Consider the following 19,022-nt stretch of genomic DNA (forward strand, 5'->3'; position numbering starts at 1 on the left):
TGCGTTTCCTCTGGTCCCCGTCATTCCTCAAATTCTAAGGAGGTTGCGGAGGTTCAGGTCCCACATGATCCTAATTGCTCTGGTTTGGGTCAGGAGAGCGTGGTACCCAGACCTTCTAGAAATGTCCAGCTGTCCTCCACGCCGTCTTCCACACAGAGAGGACCTTCTCGCACGCGAGGGGTGGGAGGTTCGGGTTCTCCATCCAGAGGTCAAGACTCTCAACCTTCATGCTTGGTTTCTGAAAGGTTGTGATATAAGGATTGGGACCTCCAGAATGACGTGATGGAGGTGTTGCTTTCGGCCAGGCGTCTGGCAACCAAATCCCTGTACCGTTGGTGTAAGTTTTGCGACTGTTGCAGAGGACACAATGTCGATCCTTTTCAGTGTTGCATTCCGATGGTTCTTTCTTTCTTTGGCCCACAAGGGTCTTCAAGTGGGTCCCATTAAAGGTTTTCTGGCAGCGCTGTCTATTTTCAAGCGCTCGTCTGAAGAATGATCTTATTTTAAGATTCCTTTGATTACTGAGTTTCTAAAAGGGCTCACAAATGTGTTCCCGCTGTCCCCTTTTCCTGTGCCGGTTTGGGATCTGAATCTAGTCTTGAAATTCTTCATGGGTGCTCCGTTTGAACCTTTGCACTCTTGTCCTTTGAGTCTGTTGACCTTCAAGGCAATTTCTTCATTGCAGTTACATCTGCTCGCAGAGTGAGCGAGTTGCAGGCTCTTTCGTCTAAGCCACCCTTTACTGTGTTCCACAGGGATAGGGTTGTACTAAGGGTACGTCCTTCCTTTCTACCTAAGCTAGTGTCTGAGTTTGATTTGAGCAAGAAGGTTGTATTTCCTGCTTTCTATCCTCCTCCTCATCCTGGTAAGAAAGAGGAGAGACTCCATGGGTTGGACCCTAGGAGATCTTTGAGCTTTTATATTTCTAGGATGTCCATGGTCAGAGTGGACAACCAACTTTTTGTGGGATACACTTGACACTGATTGGGCCAGGCTGTTACCAAACCGACCTTGTCCAGGTGTATTATCCTCCCTCACCATTTCTGAATGTTAGATTGGCTGGCAAGGACCCTCCTGAGGGTTTGCGAGCTCACTCCACCAGGGGTGTGGCTACATCCACGGCCCTACAACGGGGAGTTCCTGTTAAAAATATTTGTGATGCTGCAACGTGGTCTTACATCCACACCTTTGTCAAGCATTACTCCCTGGATACATTCCATGGTCAAGAAATGGCCTTTGGTAAAGCAGTGCTCTATTCTGCCATCCGATTGGGTATATTCAAATTCTTCTCCCACCTCCGTTCACGAATACCGCTTTAGGAGTCTGTCAAAGATGTGGAATACGTTGGAGGACACAATCCATTTGAAGAAAAAGTTACTTCCCAACTGGTAACTTTCTTTTGACTGGATGTTCCTCCAACGTATTCCACATCGCCCTCCCATCCTACCCCTCTGAAGAATTTCCCATGCTATTGCAGCTTACGTTCCCACAAGGCTATGTGCAGTCATGGAGGCTTAGTGTGCGGTTATGGCACGCGTTGTGGAGGGAAAAAACATGAGCTGAGGCTACGGGCGCGCGTGCGTCATACTTATAACATCCGATGATGTCACCCTCGATGGAGGCCTTTGAGGGACATCGACTTGACGCCATCGACGCAGGACGCCCACTGCCGAAAGATTTCCGAAGCAGCACAGCTGTGGACATTACATGTCAAAAATTTCGAATACGTTGGAGGAACATCCAGTCGAAAGAACGTTACCAGTTGGTAGGTAACTTGTTCTTCTACATTAATGAGTTGGTTACATAAATCCCATAGACTCAGCCATCTTTTGTTGGTATTGTTTTTTAAATCCCTTTCATCCTTCCCTGCATAGTTGGAGAAAGCGGTGTTTGCCACTTGTCAATGTAAATATCGTCGGCCGATTTTCCAAGCAATCACAATAGCTTTCCTAAGAGAAAGATGACCGTATGGGGCTCCTCTGTTCACAATTCCAGCAGGTGAACACTATCCTCAGATAGTATTGTCTTTGACAAGCATGATAAAGCCTGGCTAACGAAATACATAGCTTTTGCCTGGTTGAGGAAGGCCAAAAACATGGAAAAGTGCTAATTTGGCTGCATCTTTCCAGCATTCAATCAAGTCCATCCATCCCATTTCAGAAAGGCAGGGAAGATGAGATACACTAGTCGCATTATCATGTATTGAATCTTTATATTTCTAATTTATTGTGTCCTCCCATGGATTTCTCATGTTAGATTCATTATTCCTGCGGAAGAAGATTTTAGGAACTTTGACATCAGTGGGCGCTGTGTGGCTCTGGCATTGAGGATCCTCTGTCCCGTCGTCTAGTGTGGATGTGACCTAGGTGTTTGTACAAATAGGCTGCGCTGCACTTCCTCAGTTCCTTTTGTCTGCATACTGAGCAGGCTTCTCTGGAACTATCCTTCGCCTCTTGCGCACTCGATAAATACTACTTTACGGTCTGATATGTCAACTCCGAAACATTCCTGTTTCAGGAAGTATTGAGACTGCAACACTAAATTGTGCCTGACTGACCCTCACAAGGTTTGCCTGTGGTGCCTCAGATCCGATCAAAGAGTCGCTGTTTGTGGTTCATGACAAAAATTGACAACATGACACCGAAGGCATTAAGAGAAAGAGCGTCAAAGTTAGCTTTTGGCCGTTCGATTTCGGAGTTGCTCAGCACAACCCCATCAAAACTCATGTAAAAAGCTCTGATGTGGTTGAGAACAAAGATTTTAAAAAACCTGAAAATGGTCCCACTCGAGAAGCAAATCACTGTACTCCTCTGTCTTCCTCTTTGTCGAAGAAGAAGAAGAGGAGATGAAGATATTCAGTCTGACGCCTCACCTTGTAGGTAGGTGTGTTTCCCTTCCAAATCTACCTCAGCAGGTAAGTGGACGGAATTCCGACAGTAAAATGTGGTAGTCTATGAGAATGCATGTTCCCCTCCCGTTGCCCCCTCACCCCCACACCTCCTCAGGAGGCAAAGACTGTCAAGCCCATTGTGCCTGACAAAGCGGCAGGGTTGCTGATTCCCGTTTTACTTCTATGTCCTGTCCCCTTTCCTCCAAACTGTATGGGCGTCCCTCCCCACGGACAGGACTGGACAGGATCCTTTTTTCTTCCAAAAAAGCATACTTCCCCTTTAAATTAACAGGCGGGACTATGGGCGTGACCACGCCGCCATAGCCTCACCCTTCGGCACCTGGCCTCAGTCCCTTTTTCAGCACTGACGGCATTGAACCTTCTTCCAGCAGGCTTTAAGAAGTGTATTATCTCTTCAGCCTTGCTCACTGTACTTTTTCATTTATTTCTACCCACCTCCGGTGCCTCGCTTGCCCCGGCGCATGTCGGCTGAAGCAGGGTTTTAGCAGCTGCTCAACCATTGGCCGTTGATTTCCCGCATCAGATCCACACCCCCTCTGCCTCCAGTGCCTCGGTGCAAACCACAGGTGGGAAGATTTCACAGCCTGCAACGCCCTTACTCCGTGTCGTTAAAGAACTGGTTGGTGCGCTGGAAGGAGATCTTCGCGCCTGGCCCCAGATCACCTTAAAGACTTTGAGCATCATAGTAGCAAGGCTGGTAAGGTAAGTGCTTCTTCATCTTTATTTACCAAGGCACCTTGCAAGGGGGACTCCTTTCTGGGACATCCCCCACTCGCAGGGGTTCTAGGACTCTTGCACCCGCCCAGATCTCGGGGCTGTTAAAGCAATGGTCCCATGACCGAGTGGCCTTTAGGCCCTCCCGAGTAAGGGGCTGAGGGGTGAGATCGCTCTGTTAGTGGTACTCGTCCTGATGGGTAGTGTTGCTCAGACACTGGGCCTAGGATCGAGGGGACGCCTTTATGTCTTTTTTTGACTTTGACTACCGGGTGCAAGGCCCGTGTGGGGTCTAGGGTTGCAGGCCATACGCTGAACTTTACGTTACCACGCATTCCTCACCAAAACACTGTACCTAAGATGGCATCCAGTGACCAGATGGCGTTGGGTCGTGACGCAGCACCCAAGGAGTGTCCTAGACTAGCCCCAAGCAGCTCCTCGGAGCAACCTTCAACCTCATGGAGACTAGACTTTATACCCATAGTGGAATGGTTGGCAACACAAGTGCAATTGTGCACTAAATATCCGCTCAACTCATGTCCACTACTCTGAGGTCCCACCCTGCACAGGGCGGCACCTCCACAACAGTCTTCAGCGGGGGGTGCCCCTCTACATCGGTCACTCTGCCACCTCCTCACTGTGAAGATTCCTCCTTTGAGCGCGTCATGGGGCTCATGAATTTCCTTCAAATTATGGGCCTCCTGAAGTCCTTGATTATGGAGGTGGTTCCTCAACCCCAGCCGGCACTAACACAGGAGTAGTTGCCTCCTCCAGTACCTTCTGCCCAAGCTCCTACCCATGGGGAGGCAGGGATTTCAGCCGGTACCCAAGCAGCCAAAGGTGAGAAACCTCCAGCCACCCCATTGGATACTAGCGCAGCTCTAGACCCAGGTGTACAGGGGAATGCCCGCAAGGGAGTGGGCACACCCCAGGGAACCAACGCAGCACAGGGAGATAAGGACATGGATGAGGAGGAAGACCTCAAGACCTCTGCGTCCATCAGAGCCTTCCATAACCGCATGAAGGGGATGGTAGAGTTCTTGGGCGTTCCCCTGCCCCAACGAAAACAACTGGAAGCGGGGGTGCTGGCAGAGGTGTTGGCCCTCAGGACACACAGCAGGTCAGGCATTCCAATGCGCAAAATGATGTTTTGAATGGATTGTGTCCTCCCAAGTATTCCTCATCTTATGATCTATAGCTCCAGCTTGAGCTGCTTCAGAATTATCTTTTCGACAGGGGGCGCTGTGTGCCGTATCGTCGAGACAATGTCCCTCGATGGCCTCTGCCCGACTGTCAACGTCATCATCAGTATTAGTAGTGCACACAGCGCCTGTTGGCTTCAGTTCCGTTTTTCCGAGCTAACTCTTTGAGAGAATTATGGCACGCTTCAGTTCTTCTGTGAATTGAATAGTATTTTGGTTAAAAAATGTCTTAATCTGCTCCATCGACGCCTAAGACGGGCTTCAAGAGGTGTCAAGACTGTGGATCGAATATGTTGATCACTGACCCCCACCGCATATGTCTGTGGTGTCTTGGTACTGGTCACCGTACCTCCGACTTTGGCTTATGTCAGGCGATGACCGAAAAGGATCTCAGGGAGCATAAATGTAAATTGGCGGTGGGGAGGTTGCCTTCGAAGTCTCCTTCGAAGAGTTCAAAGAGAAAGACTGATGAGTCCAGGGATTCTTCTTGATGTAAAAAATCTAAACGGTGTCAATCGAGAAGTCTTATCGAGAATATCTTACCACGCTCATTAGCTGGTCCTTCCGAAAGTGAAAGAGCTAAAGGAGGAGATGGGGGCAGGGAGGAGGGATCACTTTCCCTCTGGTAGCAGTGGACCACTGGAACGCCCTCCCCCCTGCTCTAAGAGCCAAAGACTCCTACTGGTCCTTCCGTAAAGCCTTGAAAACCTGGCTATTCACCTAACTGGTCCAACCCCGCCCCCCAGACTCTTTGTGAACAATTATGCATTGCTAGAACATCCAGCATTACCTTGATCTCTGTATGTCCTGGGTGGATTACTACCCGCCTGTGAAGCTTATGTATCATGTAACCGGTTTGCAACAGTGCCCTAATGCCTCAGGGTTTAGGCGCTTTACGAATGAAAAAATAATTTTAAATATGGAGGGAACCCTTATAATATGGAGAGCCCTGATGCCTCCGGGTTTGTGAGCGCTATACAAATGTGAAAAATAAACAAACAATTCCCTCGGCTGGACCTGATACAGGCCCTCCACTACTAAATCTCTCGGACAAGGGATGTCTGTGGGTTTTGCTGGTGCTCATGCTTGCATGGCTGTGACTAAATAGACCCTGTCAAGCTGGATTATCCTCAGCATTTCAGAATGCTATGATCTGGCTGAGAAGGATGTGCCTGATGCTCTTAGAGCCCATTTTACTAGAGGCATGGCTGCCACCTCTGCCCTATAAGTGGGGTGTACCTGTCTTGGACATATATCAAGCAGATTTGTGGGATTTGCTTCACTTATCAGACATTACTGACTAGATTCCTTATCAGGGAAGGGCACTCTTTGTCCAAGTGCTTCTCGAGAGTCTTCTGGTGTAGGTGGTGTTTTCTCTCGCTCTCCTTCCTCCTCCAGATTTACATACTACTACAGGACTCTATCAAAGAAGGGGGAATCTGTGGGAGGATGGAATACAGTAGAGGAACAAATTACCTCTTGGTGATATTCTTTCTGATGGATGTTACTCATCGCCGTCCCGACCTGCCCCTCTTCGCTGATAGGTCAGTCACCTAGTCCGTCTATGCCTACGGGCCCTCAGGTGCTGAGTGCTGGGACAAAGGGCTGAAACTAAGTCATAGAGCACAGAGGATATGTATGGAATACACTACTCACCGTAATCGTATTTTTGATGATTGTATCTGCTTAGATTCACATGCTATGCATAGGCGGACATCTAGTGGTAGCCGCTGAGTATTACATTATTTCTTTTCGAAACTCAAATGGGTGTCAGTAATACTATCCCTAGTGTGACATCCCCTGTATCCATGGTCCTTCACGCGTCAAGGTCCCTCAGATTGTTTTGTTTCTGACATGAGGTAGCCTGAAGTGTAGCATGAGTACAGATGTAATAAAGCAGTTATGAGTAGATAAAGCCAGAAAACATCTATGCACTTTCTACTCTAAGGGGACGAAAGGTGGGCACATGTGAATCTAAGCAGATACATGCATCAGGAATACCATTACGGTTAGTAATGTATCTCTTCTGAGGCTTTTGGATCTGCTTAGGTAACATGCTATGCATAGACTAGCGAGCAGTATCAGAAGAAGGAGGTGGGTTGTGAGAAGGTATGCTAGCAAATAGATGTTTTAGCACTGCTTGTCCCACCTGTGAATCTGCTTTAGAATGTGTCAATGCAGTAGTGCTGAGTAAAGGTATGTATGGAACTCTGTGTAGCTGCTTTGCAGATGGCATCTAGAGGGACGTTTGCAATAAATGCAAAGTATCTCTTGTACCTCTGGTAGAGTGAGCTATTGGTGTGAAAGGCAGGGTTTTGTTTGATAGGGGGATAGCAGAGTTGTATACATTTCACTATCTATCTGGAGATGGTGTTCTTTAAAATGTGATCACTTTCCCTGCCAGGTGCTATGGAGACAAACAGTTGATCTGTTTTTCTTAGTGGTTTATTTTATTTACATAGTATAAAACCGCCCTCCTTACATCAAGTGTATGGAGGTTCTAATCAGCTGAGCTTGAAGGATTTTGAAAGAAAGCGGGTAGTTCAATGGATTGGTTAACATGGAACTTGGAAATGAATTTGGGTGAAAACCTAGGGTGTGTTCTTAGAACCAACTTGTCTTTGTGGATAACAAAGAAAGGGTTTTGCACTGACAAAACTTGTAGCTCATTAACCCTTCTTATGGAGGAAATGGCTACTTTCTTACTGTCTTGTTGTAAGTAAGGTGTTTGAGGCTGGACTTGTGCAGAGGCTCGAAGGGAGGACCCATGAGCTTTGAGAGTACAATATTGAGATCCCAACCTGGAGGCAGGTTGCCAATGGGGGTGGGTGGGGTAAAGTCTCTTTACTCCCTCCATGAATGCCTTAACAACATGGACTTTCCACCAGGACACTTTGTTTTGTGAAGTGATGTACACGGACAGATCCGCTAGGTGAACCTTGATGGAGTTAAATACTAGGCCAGAGTCTAGTAAGTGAAGAATGTAGTGAAGAATGTAAGTGGGAGTATATTCAATAGGGTTTATATATTTTCACTGGCACCATATTACAAATCTTTTCCATTTGTTGAAGTAGCAGTGCCTAGTGTTAGGTTTGTGTGCTTCCTTGAGGATTTCCCTACACCTTTGAGGCAATTTTAAATGTCTGAAATCTGACTTCATGAGCCAAGCTGCCAAGTTCATAGACTGATGATGTTGGTGGAATGTTGCCCCCCTGTGCTGGGATAGCATGTTTTAGGGGCACAGGAGTTTGATTGGTTCGCACATCGCCAGTTTGAGCAGATGTGGAAGCCAAGTTTGTCTCGCCCACAAAGGAGCTACCAGGATTAGAGTTGCTTGTTCCTGGTGCATTTTGTGCACTATCCTACTCTGTAGCAGTGTTGCTGGAAAAGTGTAAGCACATTTCCCTTACCAGTTCATTCAAAGGGCGTTCCCCTTGGATTTGGGTTGGGGAAACCTGGATGCGAAGTCTGGGCATTGTGCGTTTAGACTTGTGGCGTGTAACCCCAGAGGGAGGAGACATTGTCTAGAATTCCACTGTTGAGTTGCCACTCGTGTTCTTCGTGTATAGGATCTCTGCTTAGATAGTCTGCCAGGGAATTGAGTACCCCTGGAACATGTTCCGCTTGATTGCCCACTTCCACATTTTCTGGGATAGCCTGGACACACCTGGAGAGTGTGTGTGTGCCTCCCTGTCTATATAGAACATGGCAGTGGTGCTGTCTGTGAGGACTTGCACTGTTTGGCCTGTTAGATACAATTGGAAAGCTTGAAGGGCTTTGAGCGCTGCCAGTAGTTCTAAGAGGTTGATGTGGTTTTGGGCTGTGGTATGTGTCCATAGACCATGTGCTGTGTGGTGTAGATAGTGAGCTCCCTATCCGGAGAGCGAGGCATCTGTTGTCGCTCTCGCTTGTACTGGAAGATTGTGAAAGGGCTTTCCTTTTAACAGATTCTCTTTTGACCACCAGTGGAGTGCTTGTACTAGTGTTAGCGAAAAACAACCACTAGCTTGTCCCACCGACTGCTTGCCCGAGACCACTGTTTCGATAACCACTCCTGCATTGGGCCCTGATATATGATGGGGCTGGTCTGAACATCTTGTCAATACGAGGGTTAACTGCCTATGTAAGGTTGGAGGTAAGTAATGAAGGCTGAATGCACCTTTGGATTGAGTGCAGGAGTGGAATGAATTGTGCTGCAGATCTTTTATCCCAAAGGATGTCCTCTACGAAGTCCTTGTTGAATTGAGCGTCCTGGGTATCGATATTAAAATGTTCTGCAGCCTTTAAGAGGAGCTCATTATACTGCAGCTGATTGTCTACAGGGGAATCTGCTACGGCTTGGTCATGATGGTCCGAGTATGGTATGATGTATACATCATTGTCATCCTAATATTGGCCTGTGTCATCTAGGTCCCCTTGGTCTGAACCAGGGTCATGCGAGCCTGAAGTGCCATTGTAGAATGTTCAGGGGTACAATGTGTGGAACTTGGAAAAACTGTGGGAACAGTGGTAGGGAAAGCCTCTGAAGTGGAGGGTTGTTTGTGGTGCATTGGCACTGGGAGGGTGTCACTAGGGGCATGGTGTTCTTTATCCTTTGAAACAGGTGTTTTTGAGGATAGGGGCGTCAAAGATTTTGAATGCTTTGACGTTTTGGATTTGAGGAGAGTGTCTGCGATTGTGTTTTATAATGAGCTCTCTCATTTTGTAATTATTAGAAAGGGCCGTCAACGTGTCATTCGACACACGGTCGGCGGTACCCGAGGACTTGTTTTGATTTGCTTGCAGTGTCGGAAACAGACTTCGTTGTCTGTTTTGGGGGCCTGTCATGTGGCGAACGCGATGGTCCAGAGGACAAGGACTTATTTTTTGAAACTTCCCTTCGACACCGCTTGTGGCTTATCGGTCGACTGTAGGCCATGGGGGGTGTGTTTGGTGTGGCATGCAGTGTGGTTGCTTGAGCCGCCAGGTGTCGTCTCCATAGCAGAACTGGTGGCCTGCCTGTTGGTTCCATGTGTGTGACCCACTGACTCCATCAGGTCCCAATGGCCCTCGGCGTCACTTAGGACGCCAAGGCTGCCATCGCTGGAGGCTCCCTCCATGTCCATAGCGGGCTCGGCCTGCATGGCGTGATGGGCCCAGCGCTTAGTCTTCCTTACCTTTAGTGTTTTAGGTCGAAAAAGTTTGCAGAACTTGCGCTGCTTTACGGGATGATCCCTGGGAAGGCAGAGGTTACACACCCTGTGTGAGTCCTTCCAGGGAAACTTCCTGTTACAGGAAGGGCAGAATTGAAATGGTGTATTCTCCATAATCTAGCGAGATGGTAACTCGGCGATGGAAAGGGAAGAATAGGGAAATATGCATTCTCTAAAAGAAGAAATTATAACCTTCCCCCACTCTTCCTACTGTGAAGGTCCGATGCCGTTGGGTCCTAGGTAGGGTGCAGTCAAAATTCACCAAAACGGTTGAATCAGTCGCCGTCAACGAGGAATGATATGATATGGCATTTATAACGCGCCTATATACAAGTATTTCAAGGTGCGACAAGGCAAGGGGGGGGGACAGAGGGCAGACAGAGACAACGATCTTAATAGGCCAGGTGACATTGAGATCACGCAAGTGCAGGAGATAGGGAAAAGTGTGGGGGGAGTTTGAAGGGGGTAGTGCAGTACATGGGATCAAATGTTTTAAAAAAACGAAAATAGAATAAATAAAAGCAATAAGTAAGAAGTGCGGCCAGCTGGTGGCAAGTGCAGACATCAGGCGTCAGGTGATGGTAGGGGACTGTGGGGATACAGAAAACAGTCCCCAAGTGCGGGGGATGCCAAGGAGGCAGTGTAAGTGTGCAGCTGGCGGGAGAGGGTCCTGGACCCGAGATCAGAGGGTTGTCCAGGTGACCAGTGCCGTTTCAGCATAAGCCAGGAGTTCAGCAGCGGAGAGGAGGAGAGAAAGCAGTAGCAAAGAGGGTGGTTTTGAGGTGCTTCCGGAACAGGAGATGGTTCTCCTCATGTTTCAGGGAGGCATTCCTACTTAAGATTCTCGATTGTGTAGCTTACATACAAATCTTAGACTATCTAAAGACGTATCCCATTCTTAATAACCACCAATCAGGGTTCCGGGTTGGCTTGGGTACAGAGGCTGCCCTTCTGGAATTTAAATCTAAATTACTGTCCTGGATGGACCGTAATGAGGCCTCACTGCTCATGTTGCTCGATCTCTCTGCAACATTCGACCTGGTGGACCATGATATTATGTCCACCAGGTTGCATGAAGTTGCAAACTTTTCACCCCTTGCAGTCAAGTGGGTTGCTTCTTTTCTTAATAATAGGGACAGTAGGGTGATCTGTGGCACGGCAGAATCCAAACCTGTTACGATTCCATGTGGAGTGCCGCAGGGAGCTTGTACCTCCCCTTGTTTCTACAATATCTTCATGGCCCCTTTATTTGCTATGCTAGACCATGAGAATATAATATTTACGAGCTAGGCAGACGACACCCAATGTGTCATTCCGTTTTCTGGCTCGCATACCGTGGATGAACTAGCTATTAAAAAAGTCTTCTCCATAATCGAAACCTCGATGGTCCATAACAAGCTAGCACTTAACAAATCTAAGACTGAGCTTCTTGTGATTGGATCCTCTCATACTCTAAATATACTTGGTTCAAGCTATGAGAGTTTTCAGCTGGGTGAAGATACTATCACTACTTAAAAAAAAGTGAAAACACTCTGGGTCACCTTTGACCAAAAATTGTCCATGAAGCATCATGTTAGCAGCGTAGTATCCTCTTGTGCCTATTATATAAAATTACTTGCTCATTTAAGACCCCTTATATCTCAGGAAAATGCAGAGACCATCGCAAGAGCAATAATAGTGTCAAATATTGACTATTGCTCTAGCCTTCTAATGGGCATAGACAAGACTGACTGTAATAAACTGCAAGTGTGTCAAAACGGGGCGGTCAGAGTAGTTATGAAACTCAAAAGTAGAGATCACGTCACTTCTGCGAGACGCTCTCTGCACTGGCTCCCCGTGGAGTCCAGAATTTTGTTCGGGACTCTAACTATAATCCATAAATGTAAACCAGGCAATATGCCTGACTATCTACAACAGCTCCTCCCTATGAAATCTAATAGCAGAGCTTTAAGATCAAATAACCAACATCTATTGGTTGTTCCTAAATGCCGTACCGTTAAGGTAGCCAACTCAGTCTTCTCTGCCATCAGGCCTACTGTCTGGAACTCCCTTCCCCTGGACATGAGAAGTATTGAGTCACTTTAAGAAGAGGCTGAAGTCTCATCTTTTTAACTAATCTGTTTTTAATGCTCTTTTGTAATCTTAGTCTCTAGTGATCCTCGCTCATGATTCTGTTTTTATGCTTGACTTGTTCTTCTGTTGTCTCGTAGCGCCCTCACGCCTTAGGGTCCATGGCCGTGCTATATAAATGTTTTAAAGTAAAAGTAAAGTAAACGGAGGCCCCAGCCGAAGAAAGAAATCTACCACCAACTCGTTGCTTGGAGAAGCGACTGACCCTGAGGGAGTTGGAGGCGGATGAGCTAAGAGCTTGAGAAGGAAGATGTTTAGGAAGAGAGAGTTGAAGGTTTTGAGGCCCCAGGACCCAGAAGGCCTCGTGGACAATGCAGAGGGTTTTTAACTTAATCCTCGCATCCACTGGGTCCCAGTGCAGAGATTTCAGTCCTGGAGAGATACGATCCCTGGGCTTGAGGCCAAGGACAAGTCTTGCAGTCCTGTTCTGGATGAGTTGCAGAGGGCGGACAGTAGAAATAGGCAAATTTAGCAAGAGACTGTTGCAGTAGTCCAGCCTAGAGCGGACCAGAGCTCTGGAGACAATGAGCTTCTGGAGGAAAGAGAGGAAGGAATCTGTCCTTGGATGCCGTTGCCTAAAATCTTGAGGTGTCCGGTCATCGCAAAGGACAGAAATTAAGTCTAAATTTAAACTTTGTATAATTAATGGCGTTAGCCAGAGGAAGGAACTCTGCAACTTGCGTCAGACTATGATGGCAAAAAGAAACAATCTGAGGGACCTCGACACGTGAAGGACCATGGGTACAGGGGGCGTCACACTATAGGGATAGTATTAGTGGCACGCCTCTTTTCAAGTTTTGAAAAGAAATGATGTAATAGTCTGCGGCTACCACTAGATGTCGGCCTATGCATAGAATGTGATCTAAGCAGATCCGCAAGCCTCAAATACATATATATATATATATATAACACCTGTAAATAGAGGGTTGTAGCACTACAAAAAAACCACAAAACATGCCACAAATTATCCCAGCACTCAAGACCAAAACACCTTCTTAGAAAAATACTTTGTTTTTATTCATTGTAAAAACAAACAACCAACAGTGCAAATATGCAGTATAGAGCAGGTATAAATCAAAAGCCTCCCCATGGCATACAGGTTAAACAACACTCACCCCCCAGGGTGGAAAATCGCCACGCGTTCCGCCTGGATATACCAAGCTTCCTCAGGTTGATCAAACTCCACATCCGTGAAAACACAACCAATTTAAAACATAAGGAAGGCAACTCGAGCGAGCAGCTCCTCCCCCTTCTCATCATGTCCGAACATGTGATCGCGTAATACCGCATTGAAAACCTCATAAAGCGGGCCGCCATGATGGAATGACTAAGTTGTCATTGTGTTCACTATGAACACAGTGCGCTGGCCATAAATGAAATGCCAGCATGACATGAGAGTATTGGGGAAGTGAGCTCTTCGCTCCAAGCTGCATTTCCTTAATGAAAATCTTGATATTTCATATACATTTTCTTGTGTTAAATTGCGCCAGTGCGCCTTTCTGTAACATGGGTAGACAAATCCTATTAAAAACCATAGCTCTCCATTATATTAATTATCCAAATGGAAATGCACCTTACAGGTAAAGGCTATCAGAGTGGAAATTATTCCAAGCATGTCATAGCATTGTGCTAAAGACTGAACCAAGACAGATATAGTTTTTCTCCACTAGAGGGCACTGTGTCCTTCATATATAATGGAGAGCTATGGTTTTTAATGGGGTTTGTTGCCAGCCGTGTTTAGCTTGTAATACAATGCTACAAACCTAGGTACATAATGGATAGACTCTGATCAAGGTTGATATGTTCTACCCATGTTACAGAAAGGCGCACTGGCGCAATTTAACACAAGAAAATGTATTTGAAATATAAAGATTTTAATTAAGGAAATGCAGCGTGGAGCGAAGAGCTCACTTCCCCAATATTCTCATGTCATGATGCTGGCATTTAATTTATGGCCAGCGCACTGTGTTCATAGTGAACACAATGACAACTTACCCATTCCATCATGGCGGCCCGCTTTATGTGTTTTTCAATGCGGTATTATGCGATCACATGTTCGGACATGATGAGAAGGGGGAGGAGCTGCTCGCTCAAGTTGCTTTCCTTATCTTTTAATTTGGTTGTGTTTTCACGGATGTTGAGTTTGATCAGCCTGAGGAAGCTTGGTATATCCAGGCGGAACGCGTGGCGATTTTCCACCCTGGGGGGGGGGGGCTGGGTGAGTGTTGTTTAACCTGTATGCCATGGGGAGGCTTTTGATATATACCTGCCCTATACTGCATATTTGCACTGTTGGTTGGTTGTTTTTACAATGAATAAAAAAAGAGTATTTTTGTAAGAAGGTGTTTTGGTCTTGCGTGCTGGGATAATTTGTGGCATTTTTTGTCAGGGTTTTTTGTAGTGCTACAACCCTCTATTTGCATGCATTTTTTTTATATACATTAAGGCGCTTAGCCAAAGTCTCCTTTCCCAGCACCAGCTATGAGCTAAGCAGTGCACTACTTTGGCACTTTGGCTACCTTGTTTTTTCATATATATATATATATATATATATATATATATAGGAAATTTGTGGATATGTGTGTGTGTCTGTTCGACATATTCAGCATACTTCCCAGCATGCTACAAACCGGAAATTGGACATGTGGGTAGGTTCCCATGGGGAACAAGAATAAAATGCACCTTTTTCAGATTTTATTTTTTAAACAGTCTGCCATGCTTACTCCTGCCTTATGGCTCTTTGCGCCGTAGTGCTGCCGTAGTTAAATGTTCATTGTTTCGAAACTTTCCACACAGTCAGCATTCTAGCTGACATTAGCAGCACTGACTTTTAAAGTCATGCAGGTGACACAATACAGTGTTTTTGCAGTAGTGCAGGTGACGGGGAAACAGTGCAAATTAATTCTCTCTTGATAATTACAGAAACTTTATTTCCTACCCACAGAAGTTGATGAATATATGTCATCTCAACAGTACGAAGTTTACATGCTTCAGCCATACAGGTACAGGTATGGCGCTTCAAGCTTATACGCTTCAGCTCTATACGTACGGCACTTATGTTGAGGTTGCTGCTGCCTCGGCTGTAGATCGGGACACCAATAATGTTGCTGCGCAATCTCAACGATCCAACACAAAGTAGCTGGAACCGATTTACGAGATTCATGCTTTTTTCATGGTCAGCTTTATGTGGCTTTCTCCAGAGTTGGAAATGGACAATTTGTTCACACTAGCTCCTACAGGAAAGACTAGCAATATTGTCTACAAAGAAGCATTGGTTTAGTTAATTAAATAAACTTCAAGCTCTGAAGGGGTGTGTGTGTGTGTGTCCGTGTCCGTGTCCGCCCCACTGTCATGGGGCATGCATCAGTGCTGACGTGGAGCCACGCTCTGCAGCCTGTTGGCGAAAAACGTTTCTGGAGATTGAATATCAAAGATGAAGACTCTGTTGGATGAATATCCATTAAAAACAAAATTGCTACGAGTTAAGTAATTAGTTCTTCTTGTTGACTTCCTGCAACTAGTGGCTAATGCTGAAGATAATTATTCTTCAGGAAGGGATTAGTGTATCCATCAGAAACCAACAATAGTGATGTTAGTAATGTTTGCTGCAAACAGTGGTGTTATGTACCGTATGTTAATAATTTTTTATTTAATGTTTTTTCCTTTTGTCTCTCTGTTCACAGGCAGCCTACAGATTACTTTCCAGGTGCTCGGAGGATCAATTATTTATAAAGGCCTTCACACGTTATGGTCCCAGAATAATGGATGTGTGCCATATTACTGAATTCCACGTGCTTTTACTTTTGACTTTGAACATTATGGATTAAGTTGAGCATTATTTCCCCCTCTCCGCACCTTCCCACAGAAATAAAATATTTTTTGAGTACTGTAATTTTTCATTAGATCTTATACAGAGCAGTATTTTATAAAAGGGAAGAGTTTTATGTGATTTCTTTATAGTTACAGATTTCTTAAAATAACTTTTTCATTCTTTATCTGCCAAGGGGGCTGTTTTAAATTTGCACATGTATGAATGCACAATGTCATTTGTTGTGCTGTATAGTGTTGTTTTGTGTGAAGCTGCCTGTTTGCAGGTTTCTAGCATGTAGCTGTTGAGAATGCGGGCAAAGATATTTTTAAAAAGGTTAGCAATGTTAAATGAAAGACTGCAACATTGTTACATGTCAAACTGATATATAGAACTATAAGTACAAGTTTACAAGAAGATTTATTGTGGTTGTGTACACATGTTTGAGAATAAGTCCAACTTTTCTTTTAGTCCGACGTCATGTGCCCTTGCATTGACATTTCTTTCATCTGACTAGTGGACACTACCGAAGCGGAAGCCAACCATGGCATTGCACCAAAACATCAGAGCAGCTGAGATTTCAAGTGAAACAATATTTTTTTATAAGAATAGGGAAGACCAATATTAAGTTATCTTTTAATTGAACCGTCTATTTTAGTCTAGTTTCAGAAGCATGAGAACAAAGATAATATTTATTGAAGAAATGCTCTACTGTCTATGTTCCGAGTAATGATGATGGGGAAAATTAATACTACGTTTGATGCAGAATGTCAAGGGACTAAGCCAGTCACTGAGCTTCAGAAAACTTGTAAAGTTTGCCTTTGAATTGCATTCTACATAATGGCTAATTGTTCATTATGGTCATAATTCCTTTGAGTTGTTCTGATGACAAGATAGTTGCTAAATGTCACCATAATCCCATGAATGCATTATTGATTTTATCCATTATTTTTAGTCTTCCCTTCGGTTTTAAACCAATAATTCACGCGAATTCCATCATTCCTGTGAGTCACAGGAAGGAATTCATTAGTATGACATCATGCCCGTAGATTACAGGTTCTGATACCACTGCTAATGCTATGTATTTGTGCAATAACAATAGCCAAACATGTAATATAAGCACATTCACTTTTGCTGAAAACAGGCACCCTTTGATTTTGTTTTTATAACACAGGCCTTTTTACGCCATTGTCTTAAACGTTCAACGCACTCTTTGGACTGCAGTAAAATTCATCACTTCTATAGGACAAACTTGAGAGGCTCTTGAAATTAAGTATAAACCAAAAATGCACAACTTGAATTGTTTCTATTTTTCTTCTGAAACTATTTTGATTCCTCGTGAAAGTACAATGTTAAACATTGCATTTTTGTAGCTGCCAACAAAGACAATTTGACAAACATGTCCAGTGACTTTAAATCCTGATGCCTCCTCATTTTTGCTATTGTACTTATGTTATTTATTAAATGACTGTTTTAATTTCTCTCCTAGCAAGTGTTCTTTTTCTAATTGTATTATTTTCTGAATGCATAAAAGCTTATCAATTTCATTTACCCCACATTACCTTTGTAGAACTCCCTTTTGTCCTGGCTGTCCCTTCCCCTTGTCCCAGTGCCTTCCTCGTGCCACTCCCGTGTTCTCTTCTGCAGTGGGGAAAGGGAATGTGGATCCTGATTTATAGCAAATGGTGTTCCTTACTGGCCCTCTATAAGCAGCGAGGGAGTTTCTTCTTGTGGATAGGGAGCAAGGTTTGAAATTAAGGTTCCATGAGCAGGAGCTAAAACCAGCGCCTGGGTGTGGGCATCACCCAGTAACCAGGAGCTACTGCTGGGTAACCAGAAGTGAGTACACAGTGCAATACAAATCTAGCTTCCACACAAGATGCACACTAACATTTTGGCCATTATGTCTGTTCCATCATTGTGTAAATGTGTCCTAGATGTGCCTTAATTCTTCTTTATTAACATTCTTAAATACTCAGTTAATCCTACATAGGAGGGTTTGTACAGCACCATTGGGCCTAGGGATCCAAAATTAGCTACAGGTAGCTGTTTGGTTCAAGCTAAGTAGGGCCTTCTAGGATAGAAGCTGGAGGTAAATAGCTCCCAGCAATTTTGAAGCATGCATGAGGCAGTGACAGGGATGTGTCATGTGCAGCTTTTATACATGTGAGCTTTCTCCAGATCGCCCCCTTTATTGCTGTGTTACTAACTTGCTGTCTGCCTTTCACTTAGGCCAGCAGGGTCATTCAGCGAACAAATCAATGATGAATTCAATTAAGAACCAGAGATTATTGCATCTTTCAATTACAGCATCTAACCCAACTTGAATTGATACTTTTTGTTTTCCTCTCTGAAATTAAGATTTACACATCATGCAGGAGAGTTTGGGTTAAACAAGGTATTGCTTTACCCAGGGTAATTAATGACCACAGCATTTAGCTTGCCGAAAACAATCAATCCTTTTTCCTCCAACCAATTTAGTTTGTGGTACTTGACAATCCATCTGTGATGCATAGCTTGTAACACTGTTGAGGTGAGTGCCTGGAGTGGTGCTACCCCGAATATGCTTTCCTATTTCCTGGGATAAGGTTGGTTTTATCTGACTCATGGTTTTGGGGGACACAGTGAAGGAGCAGATCACGACAACTTGAACATGAATGTGTACCCTCTTTCTGTTCGTTTTATACACTGAGATTAGCAAGCCTGTGAGAAACTATTCTATCATCTGTGAATAAAACCCAGCCCCAACCTTATGAGGAGGGCGTGCATCCATGAAAAGATCCAGACCTTTCATCACGCTTCTCCCCAAACTTCGGAGTAAAGATGGTTTCACAGAATGGGGTTTGACACATTTTGCTACTGGTCACTATGCCACCCTAGATGGCAAGGAAGAACTGAACAGGGACTCACCTACCTCATATCAAGTTAGATCTCCTCCTCTTGGCCATAGAGGTGTTGGCATGAACTTTGTGGTGGACCCTCTCAAGGGACTCCTCCTAAGCTGTCAATGACAGCTGTTTATATGCAGCATGCCATATTCATCCTGACAAGCACTTTGATATATC

The 19,022-nt window shown here is 45.0% G+C and overlaps 1 protein-coding gene across 2 annotated transcripts in view; it reads left to right on the forward strand.

The window, feature by feature from the left end:
- The window catches only part of XRN1 (5'-3' exoribonuclease 1), a 2,611,979-nt gene extending 2,594,541 nt beyond the window's left edge, over positions 1-17,438 (forward strand). For both annotated transcript variants that reach the window (XM_069618274.1, XM_069618273.1), the window contains exon 43: positions 15,833-17,438. The gene's annotated coding sequence lies outside the window, so the exon portion shown is untranslated. The remainder of the gene's footprint in view (positions 1-15,832) is intronic.
- The last annotated feature ends 1,584 nt before the right edge of the window (positions 17,439-19,022 follow it).

Source organism: Ambystoma mexicanum, chromosome 10, assembly GCF_040938575.1.
Source record: "Ambystoma mexicanum isolate Mex_15411 chromosome 10, UKY_AmexF1_1, whole genome shotgun sequence".
Classification (NCBI taxonomy): domain Eukaryota; kingdom Metazoa; phylum Chordata; class Amphibia; order Caudata; family Ambystomatidae; genus Ambystoma; species Ambystoma mexicanum.